General features: G+C 44.1%; 1 long non-coding RNA gene across 1 annotated transcript; it reads left to right on the forward strand.

Moving 5' to 3' along the window:
• Positions 1-11,427: 11,427 nt before the first annotated feature.
• On the forward strand, positions 11,428-26,305 carry LOC138851119 (uncharacterized). The gene is made up of 3 exons (XR_011390994.1): positions 11,428-11,563; positions 13,151-13,226; positions 26,161-26,305. It is a non-coding gene; the product is annotated as an uncharacterized lncRNA (long non-coding RNA).
• The last annotated feature ends 334 nt before the right edge of the window (positions 26,306-26,639 follow it).

Raw genomic sequence — 26,639 nt, forward strand, 5'->3', positions numbered from 1 at the left:
TTGGATCTGTGCTCCAGTTCCCCGAATTAAGCCTGAATGCCTTCCACATCCCCCCCCCCAGGCGCTGTATAATCCTACGGGTTTAGCGCTTCCCCTTGATTATAACAATAATAATCAGTAAAACTAACCTAGACAAACTTAACCTAACCTAACCTAACTTAACCTAACCTAACCTAACCTAACTTAATCTCACCTATAATAATAATAATAGTAATAATAATAGATTTATTTACTACAAGTATGTACATGTACAAGGTATACAAGTACATGTACAAGGTATACAAGTACATGTACAAGGTATACAAGTACATGTACAAGGTATACAAGTACATGTACAAGGTATACAAGTACATGTACAAGGTATACAAGTACATGTACAAGGTATACAAGTACATGTACAAGGTATACAAGTACATGTACAAGGTATACAAGTACATGTACAAGGTATACAAGTACATGTACAAGGTATACAAGTACATGTACAAGGTATACAAGTACATGTACAAGGTATACAAGTACATGTACAAGGTATACAAGTACATGTACAAGGTATACAAGTACATGTACAAGGTATACCAGTACATGTACAAGGTATACAAGTACATGTACAAGGTATACAAGTACATGTGCAAGGTATACAAGTACATGTACAAGGTATACAAGTACATGTACAAGGTATACCAGTACATGTACAAGGTATACAAGTACATGTACAAGGTATACAAGTACATGTGCAAGGTATACAAGTACATGTACAAGGTATACAAGTACATGTGCAAGGTATACAAGTACATGTACAAGGTATACAAGTACATGTACAAGGTATACAAGTACATGTACAAGGTATACAGACCATAGCTGACATCAATGACATACTGCTATATAAAAAGTCCCTTGTTATGCTGAGCATTTCCCGTAAATTAGGTCAGTTTTGTCCCAGGATGTGACTCACACCAGTCCACTAACACCCAGGATGTGACCCACACCAGTCCACTAACACCCAGGATGTGACCCACACCAGTCCACTAACACCCAGGATGTGACCCACACCAGTCCACTAACACCCAGGATGTGACCCACACCAGTCCACTAATACCCAGGTACCCATTTTAAACTGATGGGTGAACAGGGACAGCAGGTGTCTTATGGAAACCTGTCCCTAATGTTTTCCAGCTGTGCCAGGGGAGATTCGAACCCCGGACCTCAGTGTGTGAGCTGAGTGTGCTAGCACTCCAGCTATGGGACACCTAAACTAACCTAACCTATTTAACCCAACCCAACCTATCCTAACCAACCCTAACCTTACCCAACTTAGCCTAACCTCACCTAAACTAACTTTACCTAACCTAACTTCACCTTACCTCAGCTAACCTATCCTAAGCTCACCTAACCTATCCAACCTAACCTAACCTCACCTAACCTAAATTCACCTAATCTAACCTCACTTAACCTAATCTCACCTAGCCTGACCTGACCCCCTACCAGATGCATAGCTGGGATCCTGGTAAGATAGAGGGCTCTAGCAAGGGTATACACAGGTGACATAACTGGGATCCTGGTAAGATAGAGGGCTCTAGCAAGGGTATACACAGGTGACATAGCTGGGATCCTGGTAGGATAGAGGGCTCTAGCAAGGGTATACACAGGTGACATAGTTGGGATCCTGGTAGGATAGAGGGCTCTAGCAAGGGTATACACAGGTGACATTGCTAGGATCCTGGTAGGATAGAGGGCTCTAGCAAGGGTATACACAGGTGTCATAGCTGGGATCCTGGTAAGATAGAGGGCTCTAGCAAGGGTATACACAGGTGACATAGCTGGGATCCTGGTAGGATAGAGGGCTCTAGCAAGGGTATACACAGGTGACATAGCTGGGATCCTGGTAAGATAGAGGGCTCTAGCAAGGGTATACATAGGTGACATAGCTGGGATCCTGGTAGGATAGAGGGCTCTAGCAAGGGTATACACAGGTGACATAACTGGGATCCTGGTAAGATAGAAGGCTCTAGCAAGGGTATACACAGGTGACATAACTGGGATCCTGGTAAAATAGAGGGCTCTAGCAAGGGTATACACAGGTGACAACTGGGATCCTGGTAAGATAGAGGGCTCTAGCAAGGGTATACACAGGTGACATAGCAGGGATCCTGGTAAGATAGAGGGCTCTAGCAAGGGTATACACAGGTGACATAGCTGGGATCCTGGTAAGATAGAGGGCTCTAGCAAGGGTATACATAGGTGACATAGCTGGGATCCTGGTAGGATAGAGGGCTCTAGCAAGGGTATACACAGGTGACACAACTGGGATCCTGGTAGGATAGAGGGCTCTAGCAAGGGTATACACAGGTGACATAGCTGGGATCCTGGTAAGATAGAGGGCTCTAGCAAGGGTATACACAGGTGACATAGCTGGGATCCTGGTAAGATAGAGGGCTCTAGCAAGGGTATACACAGGTGACATAACTGGGATTCTGGTAGAATAGAGGGCTCTAGCAAGGGTATACACAGGTGACATAGCTGGGATCCTGGTAAGATAGAGGGCTCTAGCAAGGGTATACACAGGTGACATAGCTGGGATCCTGGTAGGATAGAGGGCTCTAGCAAGGGTATACACAGGTGACATAGCTGGGATCCTGGTAAGATAGAGGGCTCTAGCAAGGGTATTCACAGGTGACATAACTGGGATCCTGGTAGGATAGAGGGCTCTAGCAAGGGTATACACAGGTGACATAGCTGGGATCCTGGTAAGACAGAGGGCTCTAGCAAGGGTATACACAGGTGACATAGCTGGGATCCTGGTAGGATAGAGGGCTCTAGCAAGGGATACACTGACATAGTATCCTGGTAAGATAGAGGGCTCTAGCAAGGGTATACACAGGTGACACAACTGGGATCCTGGTAGGATAGAGGGCTCTAGCAAGGGTATACACAGGTGACATAACTGGGATCCTGGTAGGATAGAGGGCTCTAGCAAGGGTATACACAAGTGACATAGCTGGGATCCTGGTAAGATAGAGGGCTCTAGCAAGGGTATACACAGGTGACACAACTGGGATCCTGGTAGGATAGAGGGCTCTAGCAAGGGTATACACAGGTGACATAGCTGGGATCCTGGTAGGATAGAGGTCCCTACCAACTAGATTAAATGCTTCCATAGGTTAATCCAAACTAATCCATGCTATGGGTTTTCTTTGAAGTCTGCTAAGTATTTTGCGGCTTTGTATGACCCCAGTAGGTTTAGCGCTTGGTTTTGATTATAACAATGGTAAGAATTACGTAGGCAAACATTACCATGAAACTGCCTGTGATTGACCTTAATATCAGCAGGAATAGGCTTATTTAGGCCTGTTTCTGCTGGCTCAAAACTTTCCAGGGTAACCCATCGATCATTATTATAATTAAAAACAGTGTTCAACTCACAAGAGTCTTACTGTGATGTCTGGAAACTCAAGTTGTGGCTCTAAACTGTTTTATCTGCACCTATCTTATTACTTAAGTCTCCCCATGAATGTAATACTGACCCATAGGCCCATATGGAGATGAAGTGACAGGATGGAGCCTTATATAGCGCCAAGAGGTGAGACGTAGGTCACTAGAAGATTAACTCTTCCCATAATACTGACACATAGGCCTACTCCTACTGGCTTAACTCTTTCCATAATACTGACACATAGGCCTACTCCTACTGGCTTAACTCTTCCCATAATACTGACACATAGGCCTACCCCTACTGGCTTAACTCTTCCCATAATACTGACACATAGGCCTACCCCTACTGGCTTAACTCTTCCCATAATACTGACACATAGGCCTACTCCTACTGGCTTAACTCTTCCCATAATACTGACACATAGGCCTACCCCTACTGGCTTAACTCTTCCCATAATACTGACACATAGGCCTACCCCTACTGGCTTAACTTCCCATAATACTGACACATAGGCCTACCCCTACTGGCTTAACTCTTCCCATAATACTGACACATAGGCTTACCCCTACTGGCTTAACTCTTCCCATAATACTGACACATAGGCCTACTCCTACTGGCTTAACTCTTCCCATAATACTGACACATAGGCCTACCCCTACTGGCTTAACTCTTCCCATAATACTGACACATAGGCCTACCCCTACTGGCTTAACTCTTCCCATAATACTGACACATAGGCCTACCCCTACTGGCTTAACTCTTCCCATAATACTGACACATAGGCCTACACCTCAATTACTGGGAGCGCTTGAGGTTTCTAAACCTGTATTCCCTGGAACGCAGGAGGGAGAGATACATGATTATATACACCTGGAAAATCCTAGAGGGACTAGTACCGAACTTGCACACGAAAATCATTCACTACGAAAGCAAAAGACTTGGCAGACGATGCACCATCTCTCCAATGAAAAGCAGGGGTGTCACTAGCACGTTAAGAGACCATACAATAAGTGTCAGGGGCCCGAGACTGTTCAACTGCCTCCCAGCACACATAAGGGGGATTACCAACAGACCCCTGGCAGTCTTCAAGCTGGCACTGGACAAGCACCTAAAGTCAGTTCCTGATCAGCCGGGCTGTGGCTCGTACGTTGGTTTGCGTGCAGCCAGCAGCAACAGCCTGGTTGATCAGGCGCTGATCCACCAGGAGGCCTGGTCACAGACCGGGCCGCGGGGGCGTTGACCCCCGAAACTCTCTCCAGGTAAACTCCAGGTACCCCTACTGGCTTAACTCTTCCCATCATACTGACCCATAGGCCTACCCCTACTGGCTTAACTCTTCCCATCATACTGACCCATAGGCTAGCAGGAACACCCCTAAATAGGCCTACCCCTACTGGCTTAACTCTTCCCATAATACTGACAGATAGGCTAGCAGGAACACCCCTAAATAGGCCTATCCCTACTAGTGGTACAATAATCTGCCTTCATGTAGAGTACTAGTGGTACAATAATGTACCATCATGTAGAGTACTAGTGGTACAATAATCTACCTTCATGTAGAGTACTAGTGGTACAATAATGTACCATTATGTAGAGTACTAGTGGTACAATAATGTACCATCATGTAGAGTACTAGTGGTACAATAATGTACCATCATGTAGAGTACTAGTGGTGCAATAATCTACCTTCATGTAGAGTACTAGTGGTACAATAATGTACCTTCATGTAGAGTACTAGTGGTACAATAATGTACCTTCATGTAGAGTACTAGTGGTACAATAATGTACCTTCATGTAGAGTACTAGTGGTACAATAATGTACCTTCATGTAGAGTACTAGTGGTACAATAATGTACCTTCATGTAGAGTACTAGTGGTACAATAATGTACCATCATGTAGAGTACTAGTGGTACAATAATGTACCATCATGTAGAGTACTAGTGGTACAATAATGTACCATCATGTAGAGTACTAGTGGTACAATAATGTACCATGTAGAGTACTAGTGGTACAATAATGTACCTTCATGTAGAGTACTAGTGGTACAATAATCTACCTTCATGTAGAGTACTAGTGGTACAATAATCTGTCCTTCATGAGGAGTACTAGTGGTACAATAATCTACCTTCATGTAGAGTACTAGTGGTACAAGAATCTATCTTCATGTAGAGTACTAGTGGTACAAGAATCTACATGTAGAGTACTAGTGGTACAATAATCTACCTTCATGTAGAGTACTAGTGGTACAAGAATCTATCTTCATGTAGAGTACTAGTGGTATAATAATCTACCTTCATGTAGAGTACTAGTGGTACAATAATCTACCTTCATGTAGAGTACTAGTGGTACAATAATCTACCATCATGTAGAGTACTAGTGGTGCAATAATCTGCCATCATGTAGAGTACTAGTGGTACAATAATGTACCTTCATGTAGAGTACTAGTGGTACAATAATCTGCCATCATGTAGAGTACTAGTGGTACAATAATCTACCTTCATGTAGAGTACTAGTGGTACAATAATGTACCATCATGTAGAGTACTAGTGGTACAATAATCTACCTTCATGTAGAGTACTAGTGGTACAATAATCTACCATCATGTAGAGTACTAGTGGTACAATAATGTACCATGTAGAGTACTAGTGGTACAATAATCTACCATCATGTAGAGTACTAGTGGTACAATAATCTACCTTCATGTAGAGTACTAGTGGTACAATAGTCCCACTAGTACTCTGGTAGTAGTGGTGGTGTAGCAGTGCCATCTAGTGGTGGTAAGAGTGGTGGTGTAGCAGTGCCATCTAGTGGTGGTAAGAGTGGTGGTGTAGCAGTGCCATCTAGTGGTGGTAAGAGTGGTGGTGTAGCAGTGCCATCTAGTGGTGGTAAGAGTGGTGGTGTAGCAGTGCCATCTAGTGGTGGTAAGAGTGGTGGTGTAGCAGTGCCATCTAGTGGTGGTAAGAGTGGTGGTGTAGCAGTGCCATCTAGTGGTGGTAAGAGTGGTGGTTTAGTAGTGCCATCTAGTGGTGGTAAGAGTGGTGGTGTAGCAGTGCCATCTAGTGGTGGTAAGAGTGGTGGTGTAGCAGTGCCATCTAGTGGTGGTAAGAGTGGTGGTGTAGCAGTGCCATCTAATGGTGGTAAGAGTGGTGGTGTAGCAGTGCCATCTAGTGGTGGTAAGAGTGGTGGTGTAGCAGTGCCATCTAGTGGTGGTAAGAGTGGTGGTGTAGCAGTGCCATCTAGTGGTGGTAAGAGTGGTGGTGTAGCAGTGCCATCTAGTGGTGGTAAGAGTGGTGGTGTAGCAGTGCCATCTAGTGGTGGTAAGAGTGGTGGTGTAGCAGTGCCATCTAGTGGTGGTAAGAGTGGTGGTGTAGCAGTGCCATCTAGTGGTGGTAAGAGTGGTGGTTTAGTAGTGCCATCTAGTGGTGGTAAGAGTGGTGGTGTAGCAGTGCCATCTAGTGGTGGTAAGAGTGGTGGTGTAGCAGTGCCATCTAGTGGTGGTAAGAGTGGTGGTGTAGCAGTGCCATCTAATGGTGGTAAGAGTGGTGGTGTAGCAGTGCCATCTAGTGGTGGTAAGAGTGGTGGTGTAGCAGTGCCATCTAGTGGTGGTAAGAGTGGTGGTGTAGCAGTGCCATCTAGTGGTGGTAAGAGTGGTGGTGTAGCAGTGCCATCTAGTGGTGGTAAGAGTGGTGGTGTAGCAGTGCCATCTAGTTGTGGTAAGAGCGGTGGTGTAGCAGTGCCATCTAGTGGTGGTAGTAGGGGTGGTGTAGCAGTGCCATCTAGTGGTGGTAAGAGTGGTGGTGTAGCAGTGCCATCTAGTGGTTGTAAGAGTGGTGGCATAACAGTGCCATCTAGTGGTGGTAAGCATGGTGGTGTAGCAGTGCCATCTAGTGGTGGTAAGAGTGGTGGTGTAGCAGTGCCATCTAGTGGTGGTAAGAGCGGTGGTGTAGCAGTGCCATCTAGTGGTGGTAGTAGGGGTGGTGTAGCAGTGCCATCTAGTGGTGGTAAGAGTGGTGGTGTAGCAGTGCCATCTAGTGGTTGTAAGAGTGGTGGTGTAACAGTGCCATCTAGTGGTGGTAAGCATGGTGGTGTAGCAGTGCCATCTAGTGGTGGTAAGAGTGGTGGTGTAGCAGTGCCATCTAGTGGTGGTAAGAGTGGTTTAGTAGTGCCATCTAGTGGTGGTCAGAATGGTGGTGTAACAGTGCCATCTAGTGGTGGTAAGAGTGGTGGTGTAGCAGTGCCATCTAGTGGTGGTAAGAGTGGTGGTTTAGTAGTGTCATCTAGTGGTGGTAAGAGTGGTGGTGTAACAGTGCCATCTAGTGGTGGTAAGAGTGGTGGTGTAGCAGTGCCATCTAGTGGTGGTAAGAGTGGTGGTGTAGCAGTGCCATCTAGTGGTGGTAAGAGTAGTGGTGTAGCAGTGCCATCTAGTGGTGGTAAGAGTGGTGGTGTAGCAGTGCCATCTAGTGGTGGTAAGAGTGGTGGTTTAGTAGTGCCATCTAGTGGTGGTAAGAGTGGTGGTGTAGCAGTGCCATCTAGTGGTGGTAAGATTAGATTAGATTAGATTTTGCCACCGAAGTGGCTAGTTTATTGTGCACCCCATATCCATCCTGTGGACGGTAGTGCAAGAGCATATGGATACACAAAAGGCCTAGGAACTAGGCCCCAAAGGGTTAACAGGAATACATATGGATTTATATCTACATATCTATAGTTCACTTATCTGTTACAAGCAAATTTAGGAAATTTGCTTAGTATATCTGGTATCTTATTTTCATTAATAAGATATCTTGACATGTCACATAGGTTATTATGCTGTCTGTCTCTGTATTCCTCAATAAGTGGACAATTAAGCACATAGTGTTCAAGAGAGTGAACATATGCCTGATCACATAATTTACATTTAGTTTGATCATCATCTGTGTCTCTCCCAAACTGCCAGAAGTACTTGTAACCAAGCCTAAGCCTGGCCACTACAACATCAGTCAGTCTGTTCACATTGCACGTTGCTCCATAAACATACTTATCTACGTTCATGTTATCATAGTGGGTTATAGATCTTCTCAGGCTTCTAACTGCATTCCTATAACAATCATTTTCATTATTTACTTCTCTCCTAATATTATTCCTAATGCTAGACACAGTTATACCAAAGTTATATTCTACATTCTCCTTCTCGATACTCTTCTTGGCTAACATATCAACTTTATCATGAAGGAGTAATCCAATGTGTGATGGGATCCATAGCAATTGTACATTAATTCCTTTGTCCCTAATTTTTGAGTATCTATACCTGGCTTCCCCAATGAGCATGTTGTTGGAGTCATTATATGAGCCAAGAGCCTTCAATGATGACATAGAATCAGTAATGATGATCGAGTCAAGTTCAGTGTCATAGGTTAGCTTTAGCGCCATTAGGATTGCAAACAATTCAGTTTGCAGTGTAGACGCCCAGTTGTTAATTCTTATGCCTAACTCAACAAATTTATTATCGTTCTTAACTAGGGAGGTGGCAACAAGAGCAGATGCAGCCCTGCCAGAAGACTCCTGTTTAGATCCATCAGTGTATATAACTTGTGATAACTTGTTACTACCAGCTAGGTGAGAAATTTCTTCTTGAGCAGTTGCTCTAACAAGAGATTTAAGGAAGGGATTACTAGCAATGAGCTTCTTGGGAGGGACTTGTAGGTATGTGATATTAAATGAACACATCTTCCATGGAGGGGTGAAATGCTCTTGTTGCCTACAGTGATACAGTTCATGCAGGTTATAAAACTTAATGCAATTGCACGTTTTCACAATCCATTTAGATCTGTGTGTATTTACCTCTAGACACTTGGTAAGATTCACTGTGACAGTGTCTGGTTCGTTTCTCAACATTATAATACCGAGTACAGTGTTAATTTCAACAATCCTATCACTGATACTAGAAATACCAAGCTCCTTCCTCATGTTAAGAACTTTTGTAGATCTGGGACAGCGAAGAATAATCCTGAGAGCTTCATTTTGCATTAACTCCAAGGGTCGGAGAGAACTTTCTCTAGCTAATATCAACATTCTCACGATTCTCACATTTGCACCATAGTTGGGATTGTAGCCAGCAACATTAGCACCATAGTTGGGGTTGTAGCCAGCAACATTAGCACCATAGTTGGGGTTGTAGCCAGCAACATTAGCACCATAGTTGGGGTTGTAGCCAGCAACATTAGCACCATAGTTGGGATTGTAGCCAGCAACATTAGCACCATAGTTGGGGTTGTAGCCAGCAACATTAGCACCATAGTTGGGGTTGTAGCCAGCAACATTAGCACCATAGTTGGGGTTGTAGCCAGCAACAGCTTTGAGAGCATTTAGCCTAGCTTTACATTTCTTGTTTAGTTGTGGTATAGTGGATTTGTTAAAGGGTACATCTACACCAAGATATCTGTAAGTTTTAACGTAGCTAATGATTTCACCCTGCAAATAGATGGGTGGGGGATGTCGTTTGCTTGTTAATATCTTAGTTTTAGAGGAAGATATTATGAGGCCTAGTCGATTACAAATTGCTTGAACTTCATTAAGAATGGTATTCATTTTCTTATGCCCTGTTGTATGGATCATGATATCATCAGCATAGCTTATAGCTATATGTTTAGGTGAGGCAGGTAGAGCATTTAGGAGAGCATTAATCAGAATATTAAATAGCATGGGACTAAGAACTCCTCCCTGCGGTGTACCTAAAGACATTTCTTTAGAATCACTTCTGAAGCCTTGGTAAAGGACAGAGGATACTCTATTTGACAGGTATCCTATTATCCAGCAGAGTAAGCTACCACCAATATTCATTTTGGCTAGTTCATGTAGTATAACGGTTCTGTTCGCAATATCAAATGCAGATTTTAGATCAAGAAAAGTGGTAAAACTAGTAGAGGTGTGTGCAGTGAGAAAGGTGGAAATACAGTTCTGCACACTTTTACCCTTCATGAACCCATAGAGGTAGGGGGAAAGTTGGTGTCTGATTCTGTAGTACAGTCTGTTAAGCATCATTCTTTCAAAAGTTTTACAAAGACAACTAGTTAAGGAGATCGGCCTAAATGTATCAGGCTGTTGGGGCTTAGGGATAGGCACAATGAGACTATTGGTCCAGGAAGTAGGAAGAACGCCCTCAATGTAACTGAGATTATACAGTGCCAACAAAGGGTTATCAGGCACGTGCCTTAGAGTTCTGAGAATATCATAGGTTATACCATCCTCTCCAGGAGCAGTTGATCGACCTTTGGTTAATGCATTATCTAATTCATACTCGGTAAAGAGGCAATCACTCTCATCAATATTTTGGCTCATAAAATTAATCAGTTTCAACATTTCTTCAGAAGTACTCTCTAAATTTTTTCTAATATGAGATGGAAGGCTTTCATGCCTGGATGTTTTGGACCAGTCATTTATGAGGTCATTTGCTTTTTCAAGAGGAAAGGGATGAGCAACATTGCCAGTCTTTTTCCTGGTTATTTTATTTATACCTTTCCAAGCCAAACTCAAAGGGGTGGACCTATTTAATCCACTAACAAACTGTTCGCATTCCTGTTGCCTAAGTTCTTCCTTTCTATTCCTTGCATTTGTTAGTGCAGCTTGGAACGTTCTGAGCAGGTCTGGGGTTCTACATTCACGGTATGCTTTACCAATCCTCCTAGCTGCATGTGTTAGATTGCGCAGCTGTGGATCATTATAGTATTTACATTGGTTTTTATTGTTATTTATAGTGGAGGGTTTTTGTTTCCTATTCCTGCCCAAGTGGTGGTAAGAGTGGTGGTTTAGTAGTGCCATCTAGTGGTGGTAAGAGTGGTGGTTTAGTAGTGCCATCTAGTGGTGGTAAGAGTGGTGGTGTAGCAGTGCCATCTAGTGGTGGTAAGAGTGGTGGTTTAGTAGTGCCATCTAGTGGTGGTAAGAGTGGTGGTTTAGTAGTGCCATCTAGTGGTGGTAGTCAGAGTTAGTCAGGTTATCAGTGATGGTGTTATAGTGAAGGTCAGGACAGTGACCAACCTCAAGGTCACTAAAGGTCAGTTAACCTTTAATAGTCGTCCAGGAGAGACGTGTTGCTCCTCCTCCTGCTGCCCCGCCGGCTTTACCGCTTCCTCACCCTCTTAATACACCTAAATAATGTAAGTATTGTCTGGTGATGTGTTTGTCAGTACAACAGCTGAGTTGTAGCTCCTGGTCTCCCGCCACCAGTTGCAGCTCCTGGTCTCCCGCCACCAGTTGCAGCTACTGGTTCCTGGCACCAATTACAGCTCCTGGTTCCCAGCACCAATTACAGCTCCTGGTCCCTGGCACCAAATACAGCTCCTGGTCCCCAGTAACAATTGCAGCTCCTGGTCCCCAGTACCAGTTGCAGCTCCTGGTCCCCAGTACCAGTTGCAGCTCCTGGTCTCCCACCACCAATTACAGCTCCTGGTTCCCAGCACCAATTACAGCTCCTGGTCCCTGGTACCAGTTGCAGCTCTTGGTCCCCAGTACCAGTTGCAGCTCCTGGTCCCCAGTACCAGTTGCAGCTCCTGGTCTCCCACCACCAATTACAGCTCCTGGTCCCCTGGAGTTTACCTGGAGAGAGTTTCGGGGGTCAACGCCCCCGCGGCCCGGTCTGTGACCCAGTACCAGTTGTAGCTCCTGGTCCCTGGTACCAGTTGCAGCTCCTGGTCCCTGGCACCAAATACAGCTGCTGGTCCCCAGTATGTTGCAGCTCTTGGTCCCTGGTACCAGTTGCAGCTCCTGGTCCCCAGTACCAGTTGCTGCTCCTGGTCCCTGGTACCAGTTGCAGCTCCTGGTCCCCAGTACCAGTTGCAGCTCCTGGTCCCTGGTACCAGTTGCAGCTCCTGGTCCCCGGTACCAGTTGCAGCTCCTGGTCCCCGGTACCAGTTGCAGCTCCTGGTCCCCAGTACCAGTTGCAGCTCCTGGTCCCCAGTACCAGTTGCAGCTCCTGGTCCCCAGTACCAGTTGCAGCTCCTGGTCCCCAGTACCAGTTGCAGCTCCTGGTCCCCAGTACCAGTGGCAGCTCCTGGTCCCTGGTACCAGTGGCAGCTCCTGGTCCCCGGTACCAGTGGCAGCACCTGGTCCCTGGTACCAGTTGCAGCTCCTGGTCCCCGGTACCAGTTGCAGCTCCTGGTCCCCGGTACCAGTTGCAGCTCCTGGTCCCCGGTACCAGTTGCAGCTCCTGGTCCCCAGTACCAGTTGCAGCTCCTGGTCCCCAGTACCAGTTGCAGCTCCTGGTCCCCGGTACCAGTGGCAGCTCCTGGTCCCCGGTACCAGTGGCAGCACCTGGTCCCCGGTACCAGTGGCAGCTCCTGGTCCCCGGTACCAGTTGCAGCTCCTGGTCCCCGGTACCAGTTGCAGCTCCTGGTCCCCGGTACCAGTTGCAGCTCCTGGTCCCCGGTACCAGTTGCAGCTCCTGGTCCCCAGTACCAGTTACAGCTCCTGGTCCCACCACCAGTTTGCTCACTAAATTGTCTTAATTTTCTTTGGGGTCTAATGTTTTGGAGGGGGGCCGGGGGGGACCCTAGTGGAGGGGGTTTTGATGCGAGGAACTGGAGGTACTCCCCTTCCTCGGATCAAACAACTCTCACATTAGGTGTCACATAACCCATAATGTTGTGTCCAGCTCTGTGATATTTACTTTACTGAAAAATAACCTAAAGTCTCTTGATCCAAGGAACTTGCGCCTTCTATGTGTAATGTTGATTATAATGTTGCAGGTGTGGTAACTGATGTACCAAGCTGTGTCTGCTGCAACATTGATCAACACAGCAACATTAACCTGGGTTACTCCAGGTATGTGGAGATGCAGCAGCTGGAGATGTTGTCAAAGGTGGGCGGGGCCCACTTGTAAGGTATTTCCAGGTAACAAGTCCACTAAAGATTGGTTATTGAAGCAGATAATTATATTATGTGAGAGGTAACAAGTCCACTAAAGTTTGGTTATTGAAGCAGATAATTATATTATGTGAGAGGTAACAAGTCCACTAAAGTTTGGTTATTGAAGCAGATAATTATATTATGTGACAGGTAACAAGTCCACTAAAGTTTGGTTATTGAAGCAGATAATTATATTATGTGAGAGGCTGGTGGGGGGGGGGAGATTATAGGGAAGATTGTAACTGATGGGAAGTATCAGTGGGGAGTGTTAGTGGGAAGTATTAGTGGGAAATATCAGTGGGATGTATTAGTGGGGAGTATTAGTGGGAGGTATTAACTAATCTCCCGACCAGAGATAAAATCTCTGGTCAGGAGATAATGAGGAATGTGTTCTATAAGTTACCATGAATGGGGTGGAGATAATGGGGGATATATTCTATAAGTTACCATGAATGGGGTGGAGATAATGGGGGATATATTCTATAAGTTACCATGAATGGGGTGGAGATAATGGGGGATATATTCTATAAGTTACCATGAATGGGGTGGAGATAATGGGGGATATATTCTATAAGTTACCATGAATGGGGTGGAGATAATGGGGGATATATTCTATAAGTTACCATGAATGGGGTGGAGATAATGGGGGATATATTCTATAAGTTACCATGAATGGGGTGGAGATAATGGGGGATATATTCTATAAGTTACCATGAATGGGGTGGAGATAATGGGGGATATATTCTATAAGTTACCATGAATGGGGTGGAGATAAATATTGGAGAAATAAGGTGTAAAACTTCGACTATATTTAAGGAAAGTTCAGTTAAATATATTTCTGAGTATAACCGTCCCACAAGATTGTAGGAATGAGAGATGATGTATCATGGTTCACTTGGTAGTGGTGGTACCTGAAGAACCTGGCCAAGTGGTGGTACCTGAAGAACCTGGCCAAGTGGTGGTACCTGAAGAACCTGGCCAAGTGGTGGTACCTGAAGAACCTGGACAAGTGGTGGTCCCTGAAGAACCTGGACAAGTGGTGGTACCTGAAGAACCTGGCCAAGTGGTGGTACCTGAAGAACCTGGCCAAGTGGTGGTACCTGAAGAACCTGGCCAAGTGGTGGTACCTGAAGAACCTGGACAAGTGGTACCTGAAGAACCTGGACAAGTGGTGGTACCTGAAGAACCTGGCCAAGTGGTGGTACCTGAAGAACCTGGCCAAGTGGTGGTACCTGAAGAACCTGGACAAATGGTGGTACCTGAAGAACCTGGACAAGTGGTGGTACCTGAAGAACCTGGACAAGTGGTGGTACCTGAAGAACCTGGACATGTGGTGGTTTTACCTGGAGTTTACCTGGAGAGAGTTTCGGGGGTCAACGCCCCCGCGGCCCGGTCTGTGACCAGGCCTCCTGGTGGATCAGCGCCTGATCAACCAGGCTGTTGCTGCTGGCTGCACGCAAACCAACGTACGAGCCACAGCCCGGCTGATCAGGAACTGACTTTAGTTGCTTGTCCAGTGCCAGCTTGAAGACTGCCAGGGGTCTGTTGGTAATCCCCCTTATGTGTGCTGGGAGGCAGTTGAACAGTCTCGGGCCCCTGACACTTATTGTATGGTCTCTTAACGTGCTAGTGACACCCCTGCTTTTCATTGGGGGGATGGTGCATCGTCTGCCAAGTCTTTTGCTTTCGTAGTGAGTGATTTTCGTGTGCAAGTTTGGTACTAGTCCCTCTAGGATTTTCCAGGTGTATATAATCATGTATCTCTCCCTCCTGCGTTCCAGGGAATACAGGTTTAGAAACCTCAAGCGCTCCCAGTAATTGAGGTGTTTTATCTCCGTTATGCGCGCCGTGAAAGTTCTCTGTACATTTTCTAGGTCGGCAATTTCACCTGCCTTGAAAGGTGCTGTTAGAGTGCAGCAATATTCCAGCCTAGATAGAACAAGTGACCTGAAGAGTGTCATCATGGGCTTGGCCTCCCTAGTTTTGAAGGTTCTCATTATCCATCCTGTCATTTTTCTAGCAGATGCGATTGATACAATGTTATGGTCCTTGAAGGTGAGATCCTCCGACATAATCACTCCTAGGTCTTTGACGTTGGTGTTTCGCTCTATTTTGTGGCCAGAATTTGTTTTGTACTCTGATGAAGATTTAATTTCCTCATGTTTACCATATCTGAGTAATTGAAATTTCTCATCGTTGAACTTCATATTGTTTTCTGCAGCCCACTGAAAGATTTGGTTGATGTCCGCCTGGAGCCTTTCAGTGTCTGCAATGGAAGACACTGTCATGCAGATTCGGGTGTCATCTGCAAAGGAAGACACGGTGCTGTGGCTGACATCCTTGTCTATGTCGGATATGAGGATGAGGAACAAGATGGGAGCTAGTACTGTGCCTTGTGGGGCAGAGCTTTTCACCGTAGCTGCCTCGGACTTTACTCTGTTGACGACTACTCTCTGTGTTCTGTTAGTGAGGAAATTATAGATCCATCGACCGACTTTTCCTGTTATTCCTTTAGCGCGCATTTTGTGCGCTATTACGCCATGGTCACACTTGTCGAAGGCTTTTGCAAAGTCTGTATATATTACATCTGCATTCTTTTTGTCTTCTAGTGCATTTAGGACCTTGTCGTAGTGATCCAGTAGTTGAGACAGACAGGAGCGACCTGTTCTAAACCCATGTTGCCCTGGGTTGTGTAACTGATGGGTTTCTAGATGGGTGGTGATCTTGCTTCTTAGGACCCTTTCAAAGATTTTTATGATATGGGATGTTAGTGCTATTGGTCTGTAGTTCTTTGCTGTTGCTTTACTGCCCCCTTTGTGGAGTGGGGCTATGTCTGTTGTTTTTAGTAACTGAGGGACGACCCCCGTGTCCATGCTCCCTCTCCATAGGATGGAAAAGGCTCGTGATAGGGGCTTCTTGCAGTTCTTGATGAACACAGAGTTCCATGAGTCTGGCCCTGGGGCAGAGTGCATGGGCATGTCATTTATCGCCTGTTCGAAGTCATTTGGCGTCAGGATAACATCGGATAGGCTTGTGTTAGTCAAATTTTGTGGCTCTCTCATAAAAAATTCATTTTGGTCTTCGACTCTCAGTCTGGTTAGCGGCTTGCTAAAAACTGAGTCATATTGGGACTTGAGTAGCTCACTCATTTCCTTGCTGTCATCTGTGTAGGACCCATCTTGTTTAAGTAGGGGCCCAATACTGGACGTTGTTCTCGATTTTGATTTGGCATAGGAGAAGAAATACTTTGGGTTTCTTTCGATTTCATTTATGGCTTTTAGTTCTTCCCGCGATTCCTGACTCCTAAAGGATTCTTTTAGCTTAAGTTCGATGCTTGCTATTTCTCTGACCAGTGTCTCCCTGCGCATTTCAGATATATTGACCTCTTTTAGCCGCTCTGTTATTCTTTTCCGTCGCCTGTAAAGGGAGCGCCTGTCTCTTTCTATTTTACATCTACTCCTCCTTTTTCTTAGAGGAATAAGCCTTGTGCATACATCGAGTGCCACCGAGTTAATCTGTTCTAGGCATAAGTTTGGGTCTGTGTTGCTTAGTATATCTTCCCAGCTTATATCGGTTAGGACTTGGTTTACTTGGTCCCACTTTATGTTTTTGTTATTGAAGTTGAATTTGGTGAATGCTCCCTCGTGACTAGTCTCATTTTGTCGGTCTGGGGCTCCATGCATACATGTCTGAACCTCAATTATGTTGTGATCTGAGTATATTGTTTTTGATATGGTGACATTTCTTATCAGATCATCATTGTTAGTGAAGATGAGGTCTAGTGTATTCTCCAGTCTTGTAGGCTCTATTATTTGCTGGTTTAAATTGAATTTTGTGCAGAGATTTAAAAGCTCGTGTGAGTGTGAGTTTTCATCAGAGCTGCCTCCTGGTGTTATTACTGCAACAATATTATTTGCTATATTCCTCCATTTTAGGTGCCTTAAGTTGAAATCCCCCAGGAGCAAGATGTTGGGTGCAGGAGCTGGAAGATTTTCCAGACAGTGGTCAATTTTTAACAGCTGTTCCTGGAATTGCTGGGATGTTGCATCCGGAGGCTTGTAGACTACCACAATGACTAGGTTTTGGTTCTCGACCTTTACTGCTAAAACTTCCACTACGTCATTTGAGGCATTAAGCAGTTCTGTGCAAACAAGTGACTCTGCAATGTACAGGCCAACCCCCCCCTTTTGCCTGTTCACTCTGTCACATCTGTATAGGTTGTAACCTGGGATCCATACTTCGTTGTCCAAGTGATCCTTTATGTGGGTCTCAGTGAAAGCCGCGAACATTGCCTTTGCCTCTGCAAGCAGTCCACGGATGAAAGGTATTTTGTTGTTTGTAGCTGGCTTTAGACCCTGTATATTTGCAAAGAAGAATGTTATCGGACTGGTGGTATTGTTGGTACCTGAAGAACCTGGACAAGTGGTGGTACCTGAAGAACCTGGCCAAGTGGTGGTACCTGAAGAACCTGGACAAGTGGTGGTACCTGAAGAACCTGGACAAGTGGTGGTACCTGAAGAACCTGGACAAGTGGTGGTACCTGAAGAACCTGGCCAAGTAATTTTATGCTTAGAAGTCACAAAAATATTTACAGAAGCATAATCTTGTGGGTTTAGCGCTTATGACGCCAGAGTTTGTATTAGAGCGTCGGGGGGGGGGGCATTCGTTTTGAAATGGGGTTATACAGTGTATATTTACAGACTTTGTAGGCTGATTCATCTTACCTAGACTCCCTTGGTCTTACCTAGACTCCCTTGGTCTTACCTAGACTCCCTTGGTCTTACCTAGACTCCCTTGGTCTTACCTAGACTCCCTTGGTCTTACCTAGACTCCCTTGGTCTTACCTAGACTCCCTTGGTCTTACCTAGACTCCCTTGGTCTTACCTAGACTCCCTTGGTCTTACCTAGACTCCCTTGGTCTTACCTAGACTCCCTTGGTCTTACCTAGACTCCCTTGGTCTTACCTAGACTCCCTTGGTCTTACCTAGACTCCCTTGGTCCCTTGGCCCGGTGGCCTGGTGGCTAAAGCTCCCGCTTCACACACGGAGGGCCCGGGTTCGATTCCCGGCGGGTGGAAACATTCGACACGTTTCCTTACACCTGTTGTCCTGTTCACCTAGCAGCAAATAGGTACCTGGGTGTTAGTCGACTGGTGTGGGTGGCATCCTGGGGGACAAGATTAAGGACCCCAATGGAAATAAGTTAGACAGTCCTCGATGACGCACTGACTTTCTTGGGTTATCCTGGGTGGCTAATCCTCCGGGGTTAAAAATCCGAACGAAATCTTATCTTATCTTATCTTGGTCTTACCTAGACTCCCTTGGTCTTACCTAGACCCCCTTGGTCTTACCTAGACCCCCTTGATCTTACCTAGACCCCCTTGATCTTACCTAGACCCCCTTGATCTTACCTTCACCTTCCTTCATCCTCCCTTGCGCCACTACTCGTCTTCATATTAGTAAGCCCTGTACCTGGACCCCTGGAGTATGCAGCATACTCCAGGTATACCTGGAGTATGCAACATACTCCAGTTTCTATCAAAGTAACTTATAAATTTAGATAGCGTCAAGTAGGATAGATAAGGTATATAATTGGAGCATCTGCTATATGCATTATGAATGCATATAGCAGGGGAGAGTAATCTCCCCTGAAGGCATAGATTACGTAGAACTGTTGGCCTGGGAACCCACCAACGACCTTCAGTAGCTGTCTGCAATCTGTTATTGTACATGGTTTCAGTGGGGATTTTGGTGGGTTTCGGGCTTGGGTAGTGGTTGTGGTGGGTGTTCTACGTTTTTTATGCCTTTGGCCAAACTGTCCAAAGTTAAATATTGATTCATTGAGTGAAAATTGTGTAATCATTTTGGAAAATTTAAGCGGTGTTCAGATTCCTATGAATATAAAAGTATTGAGAACTGCAGTTGGTTTGATAGTTTGTAAGTAGTTTAGTGTAACACTTCTGGCAGCAGACATTAATGATGAAAATAATGAAAACCTCTGTGATCTGAAGTGTTAGTCGGCAGAAAGGTCACTAACATCTGATGAGTATAGTTAAGGGGGGGGGGTTGATTTGCATTGTTATTATTGGAAATGGGATTATTAACCCTGCTGGGTTAGAAACCCCCCAAAAATACAGGTAGAGAGTGGGGGGGGGGCTTGAATGTAGTGGTCCTCAGGTTGTGCCTGGGATGACAGCCATAACTTGCCTGCAAGGTATTCAAATTCAAAGTTTATTCTCTATAAGGATTACAATGCTGAGTTTACAGAAATTTGGTTATTGTGTTGTTTACATGTAGTAAAATAGTGATTACAGAGTGTACCACTAGAACGCTTAGCATGGCTAGGCATTTCGGGCATTTAGTTTAATATGTTTATTATGCACCACATACCCATCCTGTGGGCGGTAGTCAAAAGATTACAGAGGTACATAATTGGTCCAGGGACTGGACTCCAAAGTTTTGATAGCTGAGCAAGTTACAGAGGTAATGAACTCACAATTTACAAAGGCAATGAACTCACAATTTACAAAGGTAATGAACTCACAATTTACAAAGGTAATGAACTCCAGGTAAGTCTGGTCACAATCATGACAAGTTACAAAGGTATTTACAGATTACAGAGGTACGTAATGGGTCCAGGGACTGGGCCCCCAAAGTTTTGATAGCTGAACTAGGTACAAAGGTAATGAGCTCACAAGTTACAAAGGTAATGAATTCTGTAGAATGGTTACTTACGTTTATACTTTGGCTACATACTTACGTTTATACTTTGGCTACAATCATGAACAAATTATAGAGTAATGAGCAGACTTAGTTTTATTCTTAATTGTAAAATATTACAAATTATGAGGTAAGTTGGTATTATGTCTAAGTGACTAAATACTAGTTTGTGAGTTTAGCAATGTGAATGCTTTTGTTTTGGCACAGTACATAGTTTCAGTATTGGAGTATCACAGGATTCATTATTTTAAGATTGAGATTAATATTTCTGTTTATGGTCAAATGAGTGAGTGAAAGTGTGAACCACCAGGTGGTATTCGTATAGTTAGTTGACGGGGTGTATCAGGGAGATAAGATGTTTTCTAATGGTAGTTTTGAAGGTGATGAATGTGTCTGCAGTTCTAGAGTTCTCAGGTAGGGTATTCCAGATTTTAGGGACTTTGACATACATTGAATTTTTGTAAAGGTTTAGTCGGACACGGGGAATGTCGTAGAGATGTTTGTGTCTGGTGTTATGCCTGTGGGTTCTGTCACAACTATCAAGAAAGCGTTTTAGGTCAAGGTTGATATTAGAGTTTAAGGCCCTGTAGATGTAGATTGCACACTAGTAAGTGTGGATGTACTGAACTGGGAGTAAGTTTAAGTCTATGAAGAGTGGGGGGGTGTGTTGCCAGGGATGGGATTTAGTGATTATTCTTACTGCAGCTTTTTGTTGGGTTATTATTGGCTTTAGGTGTGTTGCTGCAGTTGATCCCCAAGCACAAATAGCATAGGTGAGGTATGGATAAATAAGTGAGTGGTATAGTGTGAGAAGGGCATTTTGCGGCACGTAGTATCGTATCTTGGAGAGGATCCCAACCGTTTTGGATACTTTTTTGGTTATATGCTGGATATGGGTGCTGAAATTCAGGTTGTTGTCAAGGTATAAGCCTAGGAATTTGCCCCCATTATTTCTGGTAATTAGAGTGTTGTCAATCTTAATGTTAATTTGTGCATCTCCTGCTCTGCTACCAAACATAATATAGTAGGTTTTGTCAGTGTTAAGCGTAAGTTTATTGGCTGTCATCCAAGTCGATATTTTAATCAGCTCCTCATTCACAATGGTGTTGAGGGTGGCAAGATTAGGGTGAGAGATGACGTAAGTCGTGTCGTCAGCAAAGAGAATGAGTTTCAGGTGTTGGGATACATTTGGAAGGTCATTGATGTATATGAGGAAGAGCAGGGGACCAAGGACACTTCCCTGTGGAACTCCAGTATCAAGTGGCCGTGTTGCTGATGCTGTGTCTTTAATGGTGACATACTGATACCTATTAGTAATGTAAGATTTGAAATAAGCAAGCGCATGGCCTCTTATACCGTAATGATCAAGTTTGTGGAGTAGGATGTCGTGGTCTACTGTGTCAAAAGCTTTTCTTAGGTCAATAAAAATTCCTAGTGGATATTCCTTATTTTCCAATGCTGTGTAAAGCAGATCTAGTATTTTTATGATTGCATCATTAGTGCTTTTATTTTTCCTGAATCCAAATTGGCAGGGGTTGAGTATGTTTTGAGCCTTTATAAATGAATACAGTCTCCTGTGCACGAGTTTCTCAAAGATTTTGGATAGCAATGGTAAGTTAGATATTGGCCTATAGTTGTTTAAGTCTGTAGGGTCACCACCTTTATGTATTGGTGTAACCCTTGCCATCTTGAGTAGTTTCGGGAAGGTGCTAGTCTCTAGTGACTTGTTAAAAAGTAATGAAATAGCATGCGAAAGGACATGGGCCGCTCGCTTGTACAGTAATGGTGGGACATGAGACAGATTCCCCGAGTTATTTTTAAGTGACTTTATAATCTCAGTGACTTCCGTGGGCTCAGTTGGTGCAAGATAGAAGGAATTAGGGAAATTCCCATCTAGGTAGTCCCCGGCATGGGCATTGGTATGTGGGATTTTACTGGCGAGATTAGATCCTATAGTTGAGAAGAAGTCGTTTATCTTGTTAGCTGTGTCAGTGGGATGTAGTGGTGTTTCATTAGGTTTAGTTAGGACAATATTCTTGGTTTTTCTCAGTTTGTGGGTCCCTAGAATCTGAGAGAGTTTTTTCCAGGTCTTTTTTATATCTCCTCTAGTGTCTGTGAATCTACTGGAGTAGTATAGTTGTTTGGCTTTCTTTATTACTTTGGTGAGAGCTGATGAATAGTGTTTAAGAATATCTTTGTGTATTAAGCCCTGTCTATATTGCTTTTCATATTGGTGTTTCTTGTCAATGGATTTCAGAATGGTGCTGGTTAGCCATGGGCAACCAAGCCATTTGTTTGTGATCTGTTTTGTTTTTATAGGACAATGTTTGTTGTATAGTCTAAGTAATTTGTTAAGAAAAATGTCTGTCCAGTCATCAATACCATTGGCCTTGGAGAATTCTGTAGGCCAGTCAACAGTCTCTAGGTCAGCTGTGAGTTTCCTTACGGAGGCCTCGTCATGGAGTCTAAATGAGATTTTGTTGTATTCAAGTGGTGGTTTACTAATGTTTGTCAGGAGGAAGGTAGGGTAGTGGTCTGTAGTGCTATCTGTGATTATCCCTGATTTAAGGGGGGCTAGTATATTGGTCCATATGTGGTCTATTATGGTTGCACTTGTCTCAGTGAGCCTGGTTGGTTTAGTTATTGTTGGTATGAGAAGTGTGTTGTTCATATTGTTGATGAAATCAGTTACAGGCTGATCATCTAGTAAGCCAAGGTTGATGTTGAAGTCTCCAGCTAAGAGTAGGTGGTGCTTATTCATTTGTCTGTTTGTTATTAGTGACTAATTTCTCACTGAAATTTGGGATGTTTGTGTGAGGTATCCGGTAAATGGCACCGATTGTTATAGGCGTCTTAAGGTTTTTTACAGTAAAATTAGCAAAAATGTATACCCCATATTCATCACTAAAGCAAGTGGTGCTAAGACAAGATAATTGGTTAGAGTAATAGATTGCAATACCACCCCCAACTTGGTTTGGTCTGCAGTTGTGAATTGCTGTGTATCCTGGTAGAGGGTAGATATCTATTGTCCTGCTTAAGCCAGGTCTCAGTAAGAATAATGCAGGAGAAGGGTGTCTTTAGTGATTCAAGGAGTGCTAGGAGGTCATCATAGTGTTTGCTTAAGGACCTGATGTAGTTAAGTACTGATAGACTTTTAGCATTGTTTAGGATAGTGGTGGCTTGTGATGCTGTGTAATAAAGGCAGTTACCCAATCAAAACCTATTGGAAAGTGTCAGATTATGGAGGTTTAGATCAGGGTCAACGTGATCAATCATCTTCTAGGTTTAAATTATGGTTATTTATATCCTGAGTTGTGTGTTGAGTTATAGTACTGATATCTGTAGTGGTAGGAAGTTTGGACAAGTATATAGCTAGAGTATTTTGGTTATGTAGGGTATAGTCACTACTACACATAATGAAGTTGATGTTGTCTATGTGTTGTGCTGGAATGAACTAAAGTACAACTAGGTATAAACTAGTAATATAAAAATACAAATTAAAAATAGAACAAGACTCTCACTTGTAATTGCACTAAGGTCTAATAATGACTTTTGTGGAGTCTATGTTTTGAGCTAGAATGAGCTAAAGTACAATAGGTTTAATCTAATAATATAAAAATACAAAGTAAAAATAGCACTAGTCTCTCACTAGTAATTGCACTATGGTCTAATATAGTGAATTTGGTATTGACTATGTATTGAGCTAGAGTAAAACTTTAATAATAAGATTAGCCGGTATTCTCCAGGCCCGAGCCTTTTCCAAGTGGTGGCCCGGCCTTGGCTCCCTCTTTAGGGAGTGTCTGAGACCTAAGTCTCCCATGGGAGGAGGCAAGTGCCTCCTCATCTTTGGGACCAACTGTCCCCAGGCCTAGCCACAAGCTAGGCCTCTCTGTCTCTGGTCTGCCATCCCCGCCCCAAGGGGGCTAATGGGAATGACAAGTCTTATGAGCTAAAGGCTCGGGATCAGGCACCTACCCTACCCTAGAAGGGTTAGGCATGGTATCGATCAGTAAAACTGTGTTATTATTATTATTAAAGATTCGCCGGTATTCTCCGGGCCCGGGCCTTTTCCCAAGTGGTGGCCCGGCTTTGGCTCCCTCTTTAGGGAGTGTCTGAGACCTAAGTCTCCCATGGGAGGAGGCACAAGTACCTCCTCATCTTTGGGACCAACTGTCCCCAGGCCTAGCCACAAGCTAGGCCTCTCTGGTCTGCCATCCCCGCCCCAAGGGGGCTAATGGGAATGACAGTCTTATGAGCTAAAGGCTCGGGCTCAGGCACCTACCCTACCCTAGAAGGGTTAGGCATGGTGTCGATCAGTAAAACTGTGATTAATCTAATAATATAATAAAGGCACAAGACTCTCAATTGTAATTGCACTAAGGTCTTATGTAAGTTGTTTACAAGAATTAGAGTATAATTAGATTTAAATTGACAGGATAAATTACACAAATTAAGGTAGCAAAATAATAATAAAAAAAATAAAAATAGAAATGGCAATGACTTGGTTATAATATGCTAGTAAGATGGTAGACAGGATAATATAAAAGTTGTAGCTGAAAATACTAGGTTAAAAAAGTATGGAATAAAAATGGTCAATAAAAGAAGTTTACAATAAGTTTGATCAATATAGTTTAAAGTAAAATTGGGCAATAATAGGGATTTAGAATAAAATTGGGCAATTGAGTATTTTTTAAAGTGAGGTAGAATTATTGAAGACAAGTTATGGTTATTTTATTATAAACTAAGATGGAACAGTGATGTGGTAAGTTGTAAAAAAGGAGATAGATTCTGTAAATATTAAACACAATTAAGACTAAGGTAGAATGGTCGTTGAATACAACAATGACAATCAAAAGTAGTTGGGGTATTAGAATTTTAGGGGGGCACAAATTTATGACAATATAACACTAACGGTGGACTATGGGTATTATCTGCACTTTACTCTGATTCTGTTAGACCAGCCTCACTTAGGAATGTTGTAAGGTCATGTTCTGTGGAGATGAAGTATCTCTTCCCAGTGGGCTGTTTCCTAACTGCTATTTTTCCATCCCTCACAAAGCACTGGTGGATTTTTTGGGCATAGCGCAATTTTCTTAGCCGATAAAGAAGGTTTTGTCTCGTTTTGGTAAGGCATCATTGACGTAAACATCATTATTATTATTATAATCAAGGGGGAAGCGCTAAACCCGGAGGATTATACAGCGCCTGGGGGGGGGGATGTGGAAGGCATTCAGGCTTAATTCGGGGAACTGGAGCACAGATCCAATTCCCTAAATCAAGAGCCCCTCACCAACATCAAGGAACCTTCCTTGAGGGGACGTAAACATCAGTTTTCATAGAAATAGATGTTTTTAGTAGGTTGTTTCTTTGTAGGCTAGTTTGGAATTTTAACAGCACTGTTATGAATTTACTATGCTCGCCTATTGGGTTAGGAGACTGGTATACGACAGCTCAAACTGGTTAGATAACCCATAGTGTTGGTTGTTTGTCCCTCATAGCACACTAGACTTTGAAGTGTAGGGGAGGGGTAAACACTCAGGGGACAGGGCATTGAAAGTCAGTCAGGTTCGAATCAGAAATTAAACAAGTTTTTTTTTTTTCTAGCGAGAGACCTACCTTTTAGGGATGTTAGGAGTAGGTTTGGCTAGGTTGTAATATTGTATGATACAAGAGTTTACCCTCCAACCTGTTTACTCACAGCAGAATCCTGACAAGTGATGATGTCTCCAGTGATCTAATTGTGCTAGAAGACTTCCACGGGCAGTGTTGCACAAGACTCAACACTGCCCAACTTCTCAACACTTCCTGACAAACACCAGGTCATGAAATGTATCATACCTCAAACTACTACTAATGGCAGTACTGAGACTATCCGTCTCATTACTACTATTGTTAGTAGGGTTGGGGTAGGGATATATTTTTTTTTCCCCGAGCTTAAAGCTCCTGAATTGTGTGAATGTTGTCTCCTGCTGATAAATACAACAGTTGAGACTTGTCTCAAAGTTATTTACTTTGTTTCTTCCGTGTTCCTTTAACACGTACGTGTGTGTGTTCGTGTTCGTTGAACATTTCTTTATCACCATAAAGAAAGACATTTTAATTAATGCTCTTAAATTTATTTAATCTTGTAGGTTGAAGATGTGGTGGGCAGCTGCTGTGTGGTGAAGTCCGTGTGGTGGGCAGCTGCTGTGTGGTGAAGTCCGTGTGGTGGGCAGCTGCTGTGTGGTGAAGTCCGTGTGGTGGGCAGCTGCTGTGTGGTGAAGTCCGTGTGGTGGGCAGCTGCTGTGTGGTGAAGTCCGTGTGGTGGGCAGCTGCTGTGTGGTGAAGTCCGTGTGGTGGGCAGCTGCTGTGTGGTGAAGTCCGTGTGGTGGGCAGCTGCTGTGTGGTGAAGTCCGTGTGGTGGGCAGCTGCTGTGTGGTGAAGTCCGTGTGGTGGGCAGCTGCTGTGTGGTGAAGTCCGTGTGGTGGGCAGCTGCTGTGTGGTGAAGTCCGTGTGGTGGGCAGCTGCTGTGTGGTGAAGTCCGTGTGGTGGGCAGCTGCTGTGTGGTGAAGTCCGTGTGGTGGGCAGCTGCTGTGTGGTGAAGTCCGTGTGGTGGGCAGCTGCTGTGTGG

This window comes from Cherax quadricarinatus, chromosome 100, assembly GCF_038502225.1.
Source record: "Cherax quadricarinatus isolate ZL_2023a chromosome 100, ASM3850222v1, whole genome shotgun sequence".
NCBI classification, from domain to species: Eukaryota; Metazoa; Arthropoda; class Malacostraca; order Decapoda; family Parastacidae; genus Cherax; species Cherax quadricarinatus.